The 14085-nt window shown below is 41.9% G+C and overlaps 1 long non-coding RNA gene across 1 annotated transcript; it reads left to right on the top strand.

Moving 5' to 3' along the window:
- Nucleotides 1-6924: 6924 nt before the first annotated feature.
- LOC148124337 (uncharacterized) lies at nt 6925-13861 on the top strand. The gene is made up of 2 exons (XR_015739923.1): nt 6925-11698; nt 12860-13861. It is a non-coding gene; the product is annotated as an uncharacterized LOC148124337 (long non-coding RNA).
- The last annotated feature ends 224 nt before the right edge of the window (nt 13862-14085 follow it).

Here is a 14085-nt window from a genome sequence, read left to right as displayed (position 1 = left end):
AATTAAAATGTTCCCGTCCCTTCCTAATTCAATTGTCTCATTTATTTTATTAACAAACATTTCACAAGATTACAATAGCTATTTTATCCCTCATTTTAATCATACATTGTTTCCAATTTTCTAAAATTATTTCTAATACTAATATAACAATACAATCTTATGTACCTTTACAGAATCCCTTTTTCAGTTAAATTTTCATCCATTATCTGTAAATAGGCCCTGTTTCTCTATATCTTGTTTCTGTCCTTTAAACTTCTTTTACTTTCCTTCTTCCCTCTCTTCATCTCTTTCCCCTTTTTACCCCCTTGTCTCTCCACTTTAATTTCTCTCTTCTGTATTCCCCTCTTCTGTTGCTTTCCAATATTATACTTATTTCTCAAACTATTTTTCTTTTCTTTGGTTGTTTTTTTAAGTCTTAAATTCTCCATTCTCTTTCCCCACTTTCCTTTTTCATCCCCACATAGAATTACTTGTTCATTAAAGATGGCTTCTTCTTTGTCCCAGTCTTCTTGTTTTGCAGACGTTTCTTGTTGTTTCTCATAGTTCCAAATCTCCATTTCTAAGAATTGAAAAATGAAGCTGAAAGAGCCTCTCCCTTCTTGTGCATCTTCTTTGTACTTTTTAAGTTCCATTTTCAATTCATCAAGAAGTAGTGCCATTATATAAATTTTTAAGCAACCACCCGATTAATTTTAGTCATTCAAATGCAATAATCAAGAGTCCAATGATCATCAAACAATCCAAATACATGCAAGCTTTTTGCTTTTTTTCACTTTCTCTTCCTGGGTTACCAATTTAGTTACCAAGTTTCAATTAAAATGTATCTTTTAAAAGTCTTGATAAAGTTTTACTGTAGATTCCTTTTAATTCCAGGCAGTCTCCTCCCATTTTCCAGCTCCTGCCCTTTTATTCTTTTTCTCTCCTTCCCTGTTTATAAAAAAAACTTTTTAATATCCAGAAATCTTTATTATCCCTTTAACAATTGCCTGTTGATGTCAAAGCAGATTTTTTTTCTGATTTCTTATTTAAGTCTCTTGGTTGTCAATATAGGAAAAAGGAGAGAAGAAGAAAAAAGCCAAACCTTTCTCTTTTCACTTTCCTTCGCTGCTTCCAAATCTTCTTTGGGAACAATGTTACTTTTTTTAGTTTAAATTCCAGGGTACCTTAGTTGTTGCTTTTGCAATTTAACCCAGTCAGCCAGAACTTTGACTTCTTATCTTCCTCCTGCACATTCTTTTCCGGTTCCGAGTTCTTCTTTGAGGTGGCAATTTCTGACAAACGCTGCAACTGCCTTCAGGAAAGGGAGTAATGGCCAGCTGAAGAGGAGAGAGGTGGCTCTCCTCAAACCCATTGGCAGTCTCCCCACCCTTTACCATCTCTACGGGGTGGCTTAGCCCTGAAAACCAGCCAGCTCAGGGTGCTCCAGTGGCGAGCCCAGACCGAAACCGCCCAGGATCACAGATTTCTGTCTGTTGCCAAAGAGGCTCAAAACTGGAAATATTGGAAGACCTCTATCATGTCTCCCCTGGTCCTTCTCTTTACTAGACTAGCCAAGCCTGTTCCTGTAACCGTTCTTCATATGTTTTAGTCTTAAGTCCCCTAATCATCCTGCTTGCTCTTCTCTGCACTTTTTCTAGAGTCTCAACATCTTTCTTGTAATGTGGTGAACAAAACTGGATGCAATACTCTAGATGTGGTCTTATTAAGGCTTTATAGAATGGTATTAGTACCTCCCTTGATCTTGATTGTATCCCTCTGTTAATACAACTTAGGATTGCATTAGCTTTTTTGGCTGCTGCTGCACACTGCTGGTTCATAATTATCTGGTTGTCCACTAAGACTCCAAGATCCCTCTCATAGTTATTGCTACTGAGCCTGGTTTCACCCAGTCTGTATGTGTACATTTGGTTTTTCTTGCCTAAGTGTAGAACTTTACTTTTCTCTACATTGAATTTTATTTTGTTAGATATGGCCCAATGTTCTAATCTCTCAAGATCCAGATGGATCTTGAGCCTATCTTCTTGGGTGTTAGCTATTCCTGTCAGCTTAGTATCATCTGCAAATATGGTAAGTTCTCCTTTTATTCTCTCATCTAAGTCGTTAATAAAGATATTGAAAGAGAATTAGGCCTAAGTTGGAGCCTTTTGGCACCCCACTGTTTATTTCCCTCCATGTAGACTTAGACCCATTAGGGACTACTTATTGAGTATGGTTTGTCAGCCAGTTGTGAGTCCATCTAGTGGCGTTGCTATCTATTCCACTTGTTTCTAGCTTACTATGAAGTAGGTTGTAGTCTACTTTGTTGAATGCCTTGCTGAAATCTAAATATATTATGTCCAAAGTATTTTGCTAGTCTACTAATTTAGTCACTATGTTGAAGAATGAAATAAGATTGGTTTGGCATGATCTATTTTTAACACACCCGTGATGACTGCTAGTTATTACTTTACTTGTTTCTAGATGTTGGCAGATCTGTTTTTTTTTTTTCCCAGTATCTTCCCAGGTATTGATGTTAGGCTGATTGGTCTATAGTTTCCTGGGTCTATTTTTTTTCCCTTTTTTGAAGATGGAAACCACATCAGCTCTTTTCCAGTCCTCTGGTAGTTCTCCAGTGCTCAAGGATTTTTTAAAGATATGGTGCAATGATTCTGAGATGACCTCTGCCAGCTCCTTTAAAACTCTAGGATGTAATCCATCAGGCTCTGGTGATTTGTGTTCATCAAGATCAGACAGGTGTTCTCTTACTATTTTTTTGCTTGTTTGAAATTTTATTTCTGGTCTGTCTTTTACAGTTATGTTTTTTGTGGGTTGAGCTATAGTTTCTTTTTGCGTGACGACCGATGCAAAGGATGAGTTAAGCAGTTCTGCTTTCTCTCTGTTGCCTGTTACTTTCTTGCCGTCTTTTCCCTTTAGTGGACTGACTGTTTCCTTTATTTTTTCTTGTTATTTATATGTTGGAAGAAATTTTTTTAAAATTATCTTTGACTTTTGTTGCAAGTCTTTGTTCATTCTGAGCCTTTGCTACCCTGACTTCATCTTTGCAGATTCTGGCTATCTGCTGATATTCTGCCTTAGTTGTATGTCCTTCTTTCAATTTTTTGTGCTTGTCCTTTTTTTCGTTCAATTTCCCAGAGAGATCTTTGTGCAACCCTGCTAGTTTCATCTTGGGTTTCTTGTTTTTCTTTCTCAGTGGTATTGTGATGGTCTGGGCTTCTATGATTGTACTTTTCAGAGTTTCCCAAGATTCTTGAGTTGTTTTCCCCTTTAGGATTTTCATCCACGGAATCTTTCCTCAGTTCTCTCTGAGTTTATTGAAATCAGCTCTTTTAAATTCCAAGATTATTGTGTCATGTTCTATTGCTTGTGTTTGTGTTATGTTGAATTCTAGTATGATGTGGTCAATCTCACCCAAGGTTCCTGCAGTTTCAACTCCCTCTATCAACAAATGGCAGGCCAATCTCATCTTGAAATTCTCAAGTGATGACACTCTCACAACTTCCAAGGGCAAGCTGTTCCATTGGTTGATTGTTCTCACTGTCAGAAAGTTTTTCCTTGTTTCTAGGTTAAATCTCTCCTTGTTCATTTTCGATCCATTATTCCTTGTCTGGCCTACAGGTGCTTTAGAAAATAGCTTGACCCCTTCCTCTCTGTGGCAGCCCCTCAGATATTGCAAGACTGCTATCGTGTCTCCCCTGGTCCTTCTCTTTCTAGACTAGACAAGCCCAGTTCCTGTATCTGTTCTTCATGTTTTTGTCTCCAGTCCCCTAATCATCCTGGTTGCTCTTCTCTGTACTTTTTCTAGAGTCTCAGCCTCTTTTTTATAATATGGTGACCAAAACTGGATGCAGTACTCTAGTTGTGGTCTTACTAAGGCTTTATTGAGTGGCATTAGTATCTCACTTGATCTTGATTGTATCCCTCTGTTAATGTAACTTAGCATTGCATTAGCTTTTTTGGCTGCTGCTGCACACTGCTGGCTCATATTTAGCTGGTTGTCCACTAGGACTCCAAGATTCCCCTCACAGTTATTGCTATTGAGCCTGGTTTCACCCAGTCTACATGTGTACTTTTGGTTTTTCTTGCCCAAGTGTGCTTTACTTTTCTCTACATTGAATTTCATTTTGTTAGATACAGTCTCACCCAAAATTCCTGCAGTTTCAACTCCCTCTATCACTTCTTCTCTGCTTGTAAGAATTAAGTCCAGTATGGCTGTCCCTCTAGTTTCACCCTTTACCTTTTGGATAACAAAGTTGTCAGATAGATTGGTTACAAATTTATTTGATTTCTCACTTGGTGCAGAATTAGTTTTCCAATTGATAACAGGATAATTGAAGTCTCCCATTACTATTGTTGTGTGTTTCCTGCATATGTTTGTTAGTTGGTTGGCAAAAAGGACATCTATTTTTTTGTGCTTGATTGGGTGGCCTATAATATACACCTATGGTCATGGCATTCTTGTTTTTTTATATTGACCCATATGCATTCTAGGAGGTTTTCGTCTTTGGTTACATGCATTTCTGTAGCAATATAGTGGTCCTTTACATACAGTGCAACTCCACCTTCTTTTTTTGGGGGGGGGGGTCTGTTTTTTTTAATAGTTTGTATCCTTCTCCCAGTATGTTCCAATCATGTGTTTCATCCCACCAAGTTTCTGTTATTCCAACCATATCACCTCTACCTTAATGTATTCATAGTTTGAGTTCACCCTGTTTGTTCCCCAGACTTTGTGCATTTGTATATAGGCACTTGAGATCTTTATGTCTGACACTGTGTTTACTGTCTACATAACCTGTGTTGTGCCTGCCTGCCCCTACTTTCTTGCCACCTGTTTGATTAATGCACATGGTGTGGCACTCACTATTAAATGCTTGGTTTTGGTTGACAGCAAGGTTGATAATCTTACCTGCACAAACATCTATTTTGCATGCACTGGTATCCTTATTAGTTTTAGGTTGCTGGGGACAAAAATGTTCTGAATCCATTAATTTTCTCTCCCCGCTGTTGAGTTTAAATGTTTATCCAGGAAATCTATGAATTGAATGCCGAGTAACTCAGTCCCTTTCTTTGATGGATGCAAGCCACCTCTTTTGTACAGTTTTTCATTGGACCAGCTGCAGACATCATTACTAATAAAACCAAAGCCTTCCCTTTTACACCACTCCTTTAGCAAAACATTAAACCCCACTACACACTGGCCTTTCCCTTTTTGTTCCTTGTATACTGGTAGAACTTCTGAAAAGATCAGCCTACAGCCCATATTACTAAGTTCATACCCCAAGCTCTGGAAGTCTTTCTGAACAGAAAGTATATCTTTCTGGGACAGATCATTTGTACCAAGATGTATATAATGATAATGATAATTTTGGTTCCTTTTCATTGTTTCCTCCAAAAATAATCAATTCTCCAAATACTTTTTCCTGACTCATGAATTTTTCAGATTGAGAAGGTTAGCTTTCTGTCCTTCTCAGAATTCAACGGGAATGAATTAAAAGATGACTTTTCAGAAGTGGCATCCATGGTTTGGAACAACTTTATGTTTGCAGGAATCTCTGTCTCACATCTATCTATTGAATAATGAGCCTCAGATTTTGAAATCTGGCTAAAGGGAATTTGTCATATTCCAGAGTATCAAATATCTTTATGCCACTGAGGGAAGATTAACTATAGTCTTGGTTGTTTAAGAAATGAACCTGAATCCTAATTGAAGGACTTTGAGTAATCTCAATAGCCTATTTTTATTTCACTTTAGTTCATTCTTATCTTTCCTTAAAATAATATCAAATTAATAATAAAGTGGTTATGTACTGTACATATCTCTGAAATATCAATTATTAAATTACTGAGTGTACATATTTAGTCATTGTTATAGGAATGGGGAGAATGAGTTAATAAAACTTGAATATGGTGTTCTCCTCCTTGCTACATTGTATTCAACTGTTGCAATGTACTGTTACGCTAAATGTTGCAATGGTCAACCTTGTAAAAGTGATGGATGGACAATCTAATGTTGCCATGTGATAAAGTGCTGACTGTGTGGAAAAATACTGGCTGAAGAAACGAAAGTTATATGGGAGATAAAAGTAACCGGGCAGGGCTAAGAGTAGGGGCGATAAGACACCAGCTATGATATAGTTTTTGCATTAGCATAATTATGTAGATTACCTTATAATGAAAGCTTCTTTGTTTCTGCTATGACGTGTGCAAGTAGCCTATAAAAGGAGTACCCACCATTATTAAAATGCCTTTTCATCCCGAGTAAACACTGTGTCCGTGTGTTTATTTATTTACCATGAGAGGCCCAGGGCTCTGAGTTCAGACCCTGTCATCGCCAGGAGGCAGGCAGTGAAAAGCCACAACTGGTGACCCCGACATGATCCAGCCGGACGAGCCAGCTGCAGCCCAGGGATGCCGTTTAGTGTTACGGGTCCCTCCCCAGGAATCTTCTGCAAAGAAGACATCCTCCCTTAACCAGGGACACCGTTCGTGTTACGGGTCCCTCCCCAGGAATCTTCTGCAAAGAAGACACCCTCCCATAGCAAAGCTGCATCTGGCTGCATCCTTCACAACGTGATTCTTCACAGCACGACTTTCAGCAAGAAGTGTGCTGCCCTGACTCTCATCTTATGCACCGGAGATCGGCAAGCACTTCGTAAGTATGGGCACCCCAATTTCCAAGACTCTGTCCAAGCATGTGGACGAGCTTCACTTTTTAGTCAGGAAGGCGAACCAGTCGCAGAAAGTTAACGGCACAACAATATATCCTATATCTAAAAGGCCATCACTAAATTTCTTGTGTTTCTTCAAAAAAATTGCCCGCTTATCCAGAAGGTGGCACTCTGAAACAATCTATTTGGGAAAAAAATAGGAAAATACATCCACGAGCCTCCATGCAGCCCCCGAAATCCTTTATGCCTGGAGAGCTCTTATGAATGCTATTAATATTCTTTATCCTCCCTCTGACTTAATTCCTGATCCAATTCTTGATCAAACTTCGGATCAGCCTCCTCCGTCTTCTAAAATCCCCTGCTTTCTTCGGAAAAACTTTTCCACCTCCTGCTGTGTATCCCACTCTCCCTTCCTCCCCCCACTCCCTTCCTCCCCTCTTCCCCTCCTCCCTACAACCCCCTCCTGTTTCTGATGTTAACCCCATCCACTCCAATGATCTTCCTGCCTCCTTGCCTGTTCGTAATACCTTTCAGGAGGCACTGATTCAAGGAAAAATAGATCCGGAGGACCTCTCTTTTCCTATGGTCCTCCAAGCCCCGGCAGGTGGTGGAAATGCAAATCCTGCTCCTCAATATGTTCCTATGGAGTGGGATCTCATGAAAGAACTCAAATCCGCCTCTGCCAAATATGGCCTTAAGTCACCCTATGTTAGAGCCTTGCTAGAAAACATTTCCAATAATCATAATATTCTTTTCTCTGAATGGCAAATGATGGCTTCTCTGCTTTTAACATCTTCCCAACTTGCCGCTTGGCACAATGACTATCGCTTAGCTGTTCAATTTGCTGCAGCAGCTGGCCTTCCTCAGGCTGTTACCCTAGACCATCTTCTTTGTCAGGGAGCCATCCGTACTCCACAGGATGAGATTCAGATGGGAGCACAGGGTTATCCCATCATGAGAAATGCTGCTTTAAATGCCTTCAGCAGGGTCCCTGATCCTTCTCAACCTTCTTTGTCTTTTAACAAAATTCTTCAAGGACCTTCTGAGCCATACACTTCTTTCATTGACCGGTTGTCAGAGGCTCTCAACCGGCAAATAGACAACCCCCAAGCTCAAGCTGAACTTCTTGCCAAACTGGCTGTTTCTAATGCTAACGCAGACTGTCAGCAAGTTCTGAAACCTCTTCAATCCATTCCCCATCAGACTATCGCTGACTATATCACAGCCTGTCAAAATGTAGGGACTGAAGCTCACCGTGCATCTGCTCTTGCTTCAGCTTTAACCTCTTCTTTTGCAATGACTGCCCCTTGCTCTGGTAATTGCTACAACTGTGGAAAACCTGGTCATTTTCGTTCCCAGTGTCGCTCACCAGGGGGCGGTGGGGCACCAAAGGGACGAAGCCCCCCCCGCTCCCACTGCGAGACCAAAAACAATCTGCCCTAGGTGCCGCAATGGCTATCTCTGGGCCAGTCAATGTCATTCCAATCTTTCCCCTTTGTCTCAACCCGAACCATCGGAAAACTAATTTCGGGGCCTGCAGCTAGCCCCACCCCCAAGACTGCACCCCCCTCCACACAAACAGCTTTCCCTGTTCTGCTTTCAACTGCTATTATCTATGAGGATCCTGGATCTGTCTTTTCTCTCCCTCTGACAGTTACGCTTCCCCGTCTGCTCTCACCTCACATGCCCATCTTACTCATCCCAAACTCCTCTTTGATCATGGAAGGGGTGGTCGCTGCCCCCTTTCTTTATGACTCATCCGCTCTTAATTGCCTCTCTCTTGCAGCTGTAGGTGATAGACCTTTCTCATTGCCTGCTAACACTATAGTAGCCACTCTTATTATTCTTCCCTCCTCCACCCCCCTCCTCTCCTCCCTCCCTGATGGCTATTGACTGCCCTATAGAAGCTTCTAAACCTCTGTTAACAGTGTCTCTTAATGGTCGTCCTTTTACAGGGCTGGTGGACACTGGAGCAGACGCCTCAGTTATTTCAAGGACTGAATGGCCCCCACAATGGCCCCTTGAACAATCACCTTCTGTCCACGGCATTGGTGGAGCTCAAAGTGCTCAGGTCAGCTCTAATTGGCTCACGGCCATTACCCCTGATGCTTCTGCTTCTGCTTTCATCAAACCTTATATCCTTCCCCTTGCTTTCAATCTGTGGGGTTGGGATCTTTTAGGACAGCTTGGAGCTACCTTTCACATTCCGTGAATATCACTATGCCTGCCTCTCTTCCACTTACTCTTAAGTCCTCTATTCCTGTATGGGTAGATCAATGGCCACTCACTCAAAAAAAAACTGCGCGCTCTAAACACTCTGGTCTCTGAACAATTGAGCGCTGGCCACATTGAACCATCTACTAGCCCATACAATACCCCTGTTTTTGTCATAAAAAGAAATCTGGGAAATGGCGCCTCCTTCAGGATCTCAGAACTTTGAACGCAATCATTCAGCCAATGGGTGCTCTGCAATGTGGACTTCCCAACCCAAACCTTATCCCACAGCATTTTGACCTTCTAGTTATTGACCTTAAGGATTGCTTCTTTTCCATCCCTCTTCAACCCCAAGATAGGCTTCTATTTGCTTTCACTGTCCCGAACTGAATAATTCCAGACCCACCAAAAGGTATCAGTGGAAAGTCCTTCCTCAAGGAACGTTAATTCTCCCACTATGTGTCAACATTATGTTGACACGGCTCTCCAGCCATATCGCAATCTATATCCCTCCTTTCTTGTGTATCATTACATGGATGATATCTTAGTCGCAGCTGATGGCCCTAAAGGTACAGTAGTGACAACCCTTCCCATTCTCACTAGACTTTTGACTGCTGCTGGTCTACACATAGCTCCTGAAAAAATACAATCTCACTATCCTTTTCAATATCTTGGTCACAAACTCCTGTCTTCTGCTGCCACTCCTGCCTTACCTTCTCTGACTCTCCCTTCCTCTCTGACCCTTGCACAACTTCAACAATATCTCGGCACGCTCAATTGGGCACGGCCTTATCTTTCTATCACTACTGCAACCCTTTCCCTTCTATTCCATGCCCTCACGGGCTTGAAACATCCTTCAGATGTGGTTCATCTTACAAGCCGGCACTTGGAGGCACTAGCCCAAGTCAATAACGCTTTAAAGCACGTATGGGTGGATCGCATCAACCCTAACTGTCTGCTCTCCTTGGCTTTCTTGCCCACACCAGCCCTTCTCACAGCCATTCTTTTCCAAATTGATCCCAAGACAAAAAAGCTATATATCATCGAATGGCTTCACCTCCCTCACACTCCTAGAGCAACTGTCACCTCTAGAGCCCTTCAGCTCGCTCTGCTTTGTATCAAGGGACGTCACCAAGCCAAGGCTTTGCTCGCTCACGATCTTCAAGCTATACACATTCCTTTCAAACTCTCTCAATGGGAACCCCTTTTTCAGACGTCAGATGTATTACAGGACGCTCTGGAAAATTGGATTGGTCCCATCTCCTGCCATCTCCCTTCTGACCCCCATTTGCAGCTAATTAAAACGATACCTATTACCTCTTCCTCTCCAGTAGTTGCTTTTCCACTAATTCAAGCCATCACAGTTTTCACTGATGGCTCTAAAACTCATGGTGCTTGTGTCTGGTATGATCAAGTTAACTGGCACAAGCAACTGAAAAAGCCCCAATCATCGGCACAGCAAGCCGAATTAGCTGCTTTTAACTTAGCCTTGAAGACATTTCCTGGACAACCAATTAACATCATAACGGATAGTCTATATGTCTCCCAATTGGTCTTACATATTTTTGAGGCATATCTATCTCCTTCTATACAACCATCATTAATGACACTGTTGCTTCAGCTGCAAATGCTCATTCAATCTAGGACCCATCCTCTATTTGTAGCCCACATACGTAGTCATCAAGATCTCCCAGGTTTCCTTTCAGAAGGGAACCAGGTAGCTGATACTGCTTGTAAAGTACTTCCCATCAGTATTAAGATGCCTCAACCTTCCCCTCTATTAGCAAGGGAAAGTCATAGTTATTTTCATCAAAACAAAAAGGCTCTGGTTAAACAATTTGGCATTTCTCTGGAAGAAGCAACTGCAATCATACAACAATGCCCCACTTGCAGTTTGCAAGCAAAAACCCTTCCTCAAGGGATTAATCCCAGGGGCATAGAGGCTTGTGAGACATGGCAAATGGATGTCACTCAATTCTCACCTTTTGCCCCTTGGAAATACCTTTACGTGTCTATTGACAGCTATTCAGGGTTCATCATGGCCACCCCTCAAAGGGGAGAAACGTCAAAGCACGTTATCAATCATTGTATTCGGACCTTCGTAGTACTGGGACCGCCAAAAAATCTAAAAACAGATAATGCACCAGCCTATATCAGCTCTCAATTCTCTGAGTTCTGCCATCACTGGTCCATTATCCACAAGTTTGGGATCACCTGCAATAGCCAGGGGCAAGCTATAGTTGAAAGGGCTCATCAAACCTTAAAATTGGCATTACAACGATACATGGGGTCAAAAGGCCTTAAGGGCCCCTAGCCTCCCAGTATTGCAAAATGTGTTAAATGTTTGTCTGTATACGCTAACTTCCTCAATCTCACTGGCACCCCTCCCTGTCTGCTGCGTCTCGACACTTTACTAAACCACCTGTTCCCACTTCGAGACCACTTGTCTATTATAGACAGTTACCTGATCCTGCGTGGAAAGGACCTGTTGAATTGATCACCTGGGGTCGAGGCTACGCAGCAGTCCAGCTTCCTGACAGAACTCTCTGGGTTCCTGCAAGGTGTGTCCGCCCATATCACTGTCCACAACCAGCGGAGCCATCATCCGAAAAAGATGACAACACTCTTCTTCTTCCTGCTTGGCTGTTCACTTCGCTGGACTGATGGAACATCCACCAGCTTTAACGCCCATAGGCCCTACAACATCACATGGACGATCAAGGACGCTTATGGACAAATACTCAACTCTACAACTAATTACACCATGATTTCTTCCTATTTCCCCAAATTATATTTTGACTTTGCTGAAATGATTCTAGGTAAGACTGCCTACTCTCATCCCGCTGATGTCCCTTCCCCGAGCCATAGTATTATTAAGAGGTATCACTTGTATGTCTGCCCAGGACATATTACTGATGCAGACCATATCTACACCTGTGGAGGAATTTCTGATTACTATTGCAAATCCTGGTCCTGTGTCTCAACTGGTCACATTTCCTGGACACCTCCCTTGAAGAATGATCTCATCACGCTTACCAGAACCACCCAGGCTATACAATGTACGACAGGTAACAACAAATGGTCCAGATGTAATCCAGTGACTGTCTCCTTTACGGCCAAAGGGAAACAAAGTAACATTTGGGACACTGGAGCAAAATGGGAGGCCGCATTTTACACCAGGTGGCCTGCATATCATTATGGGAACATCTTCTATATACAACGCCATGTTCATCTTTCCCCATCCCTACCTGTGGGACCCAATGCTAACCAAATCCAATCCGAATTTTTGAAACCCTTAACAAATGCCCAGAACCCACTGGTATCCCCATTGCTTCCTCTCATGCATTATTGAACCGCTCCCAAGATTCCTCCATTTTTCAGCACTGTTGGCTTTGCTTGTCCTCAAAACCCCTTTTTATGAAGCCATCGGCTCTTCCCAACCTATTTCCAACTCCACTTCTGACAACAATTGCCGATGGAAGAATAGCTCTCTCACTATCATGGCCATCACTGGTCAAGGTTGCTGTCTTGGCCACATACCTACTACTTATTCACAATACTGCCTTAATGCCACCCACAGATACGAATGTGAACTTTATCTACCCAAGGAAAGAACCGGCCTTTCAGCCGGAGGTTACAACCAGGTATTCACCACATCTGGTGGCAATATCACAAAACGCCTCCAAGACCAATTTTTTTATTCCTGGAAATAACTCTGTTTGGGCTTGCTCTACAGGTTTAACTGCATGTGTCCACGGAGATGTATTATTGACAAAAAAATCATTCTGTATTCAGGTCCAGCTACTGCCAAAAATTGATATATATGACTCTGAAGATTTTGTTTCCATTTCAGAACCTCAACAATACCACCTACGAACTAAACGAGAAGTTGTCACAGCTCTTACCTTATCTGTGCTGCTGGGTTTAGGTGCTACAGGTGCAGCAACAGGCATATCAGCTTTGGTTGTAAATGATAACAGCATAACACAGTTAAGCGCCACCATAGATGCAGACTTACGCCATATTGAACAATCTATAGTTGCTTTACAGAACTCCCTCACCTCCTTATCTGAAGTTGTCTTACAGAATAGAAGAGGTTTAGATTTGTTGTTCCTCAAGCAGGGTGGGTTATGTGCAGCACTGAAAGAAGAATGTTGTTTTTATGCAGATAGTTCAGGAGTGGTTTTAGATTCTATGAAAGAGTTAGATACGAGACTAAAAGAAAGGCAAAGAGAATGAGAGGCTCAACACACATGGTATCAGGGTATCTGTTCAACTTCTCCCCATGGTTAACCACCTTAGTATCTGCCATTGCTGGTCCTCTTATTCTCCTACTTGTGCTCTGTACCATTGGCCCTTGTATTTTGGGCAAAGTTTTGGCCTTCTTAAAACGCAGATTAAGCCAGTTGGATTCCAACCTGTCACGAACTCAGAAACAGGTAAATACTCTCATATCCCATACACAAGAAAAGCAAGCTTTGTTATCATTCTCCTCGGACTCAGACAAAGATGAAATCATCAAAAGTGTTGGTAAGGACAAAACATGCATCCTAATGCACTTGCAAGCCTCAGACTCGGAGGAGGAGGGGGCAAGCAAGAATCACCATTAGGGTAGTGTTAATATATCACTTTCCAAATAAAACAAAAACAGAGGAGATGTTGCAATGTACTGTTACGCTAAATGTTGCAATGGTCAACCTTGTAAAAGTGATGGATGGACAATCTAATGTTGCCATGTGATAAAGTGCTGACTATGTGGAAAAATACTGGCTGAAGAAACGAAAGTTATATGGGAGATAAAAGTAACTGGGCAGGGCTAAGAGTAGGGGCGATAAGACACCAGCTATGGTATAGTTTTTGCATTAGCATAATTATGTAGATTACCTTATAATGAAAGCTTCTTTATTTCTGCTATGACGTGTGCAAGTAGCCTATAAAAGGAGTACCCACCATTATTAAAATGCCTTTTCATCCCGAGTAAACACTGTGTCCGTGTGTTTATTTATTTACCATGAGAGGCCCAGGGCTCTGAGTTCAGACCCTGTCGTCGCCAGGAGGCAGGCAGTGAAAAGCCACATTCAACTCCCTTTCTTTCTCTTTCATTCACTTTCAAATAGCTCCATTCATTTCTTCAAGGCATTTCTTTTAACAATTCAGCTGGGGAGATAGTGTTCTTGAATGAGAAAGGGGGAACAACAGGTGGATT

This window comes from Pseudonaja textilis, chromosome Z, assembly GCF_049901715.1.
Source record: "Pseudonaja textilis isolate UNSWEBS1 chromosome Z, rPseTex1.2, whole genome shotgun sequence".
Taxonomy (NCBI): domain Eukaryota; kingdom Metazoa; phylum Chordata; class Lepidosauria; order Squamata; family Elapidae; genus Pseudonaja; species Pseudonaja textilis.
This window is presented reverse-complemented; position numbering and strand designations above follow the sequence as displayed.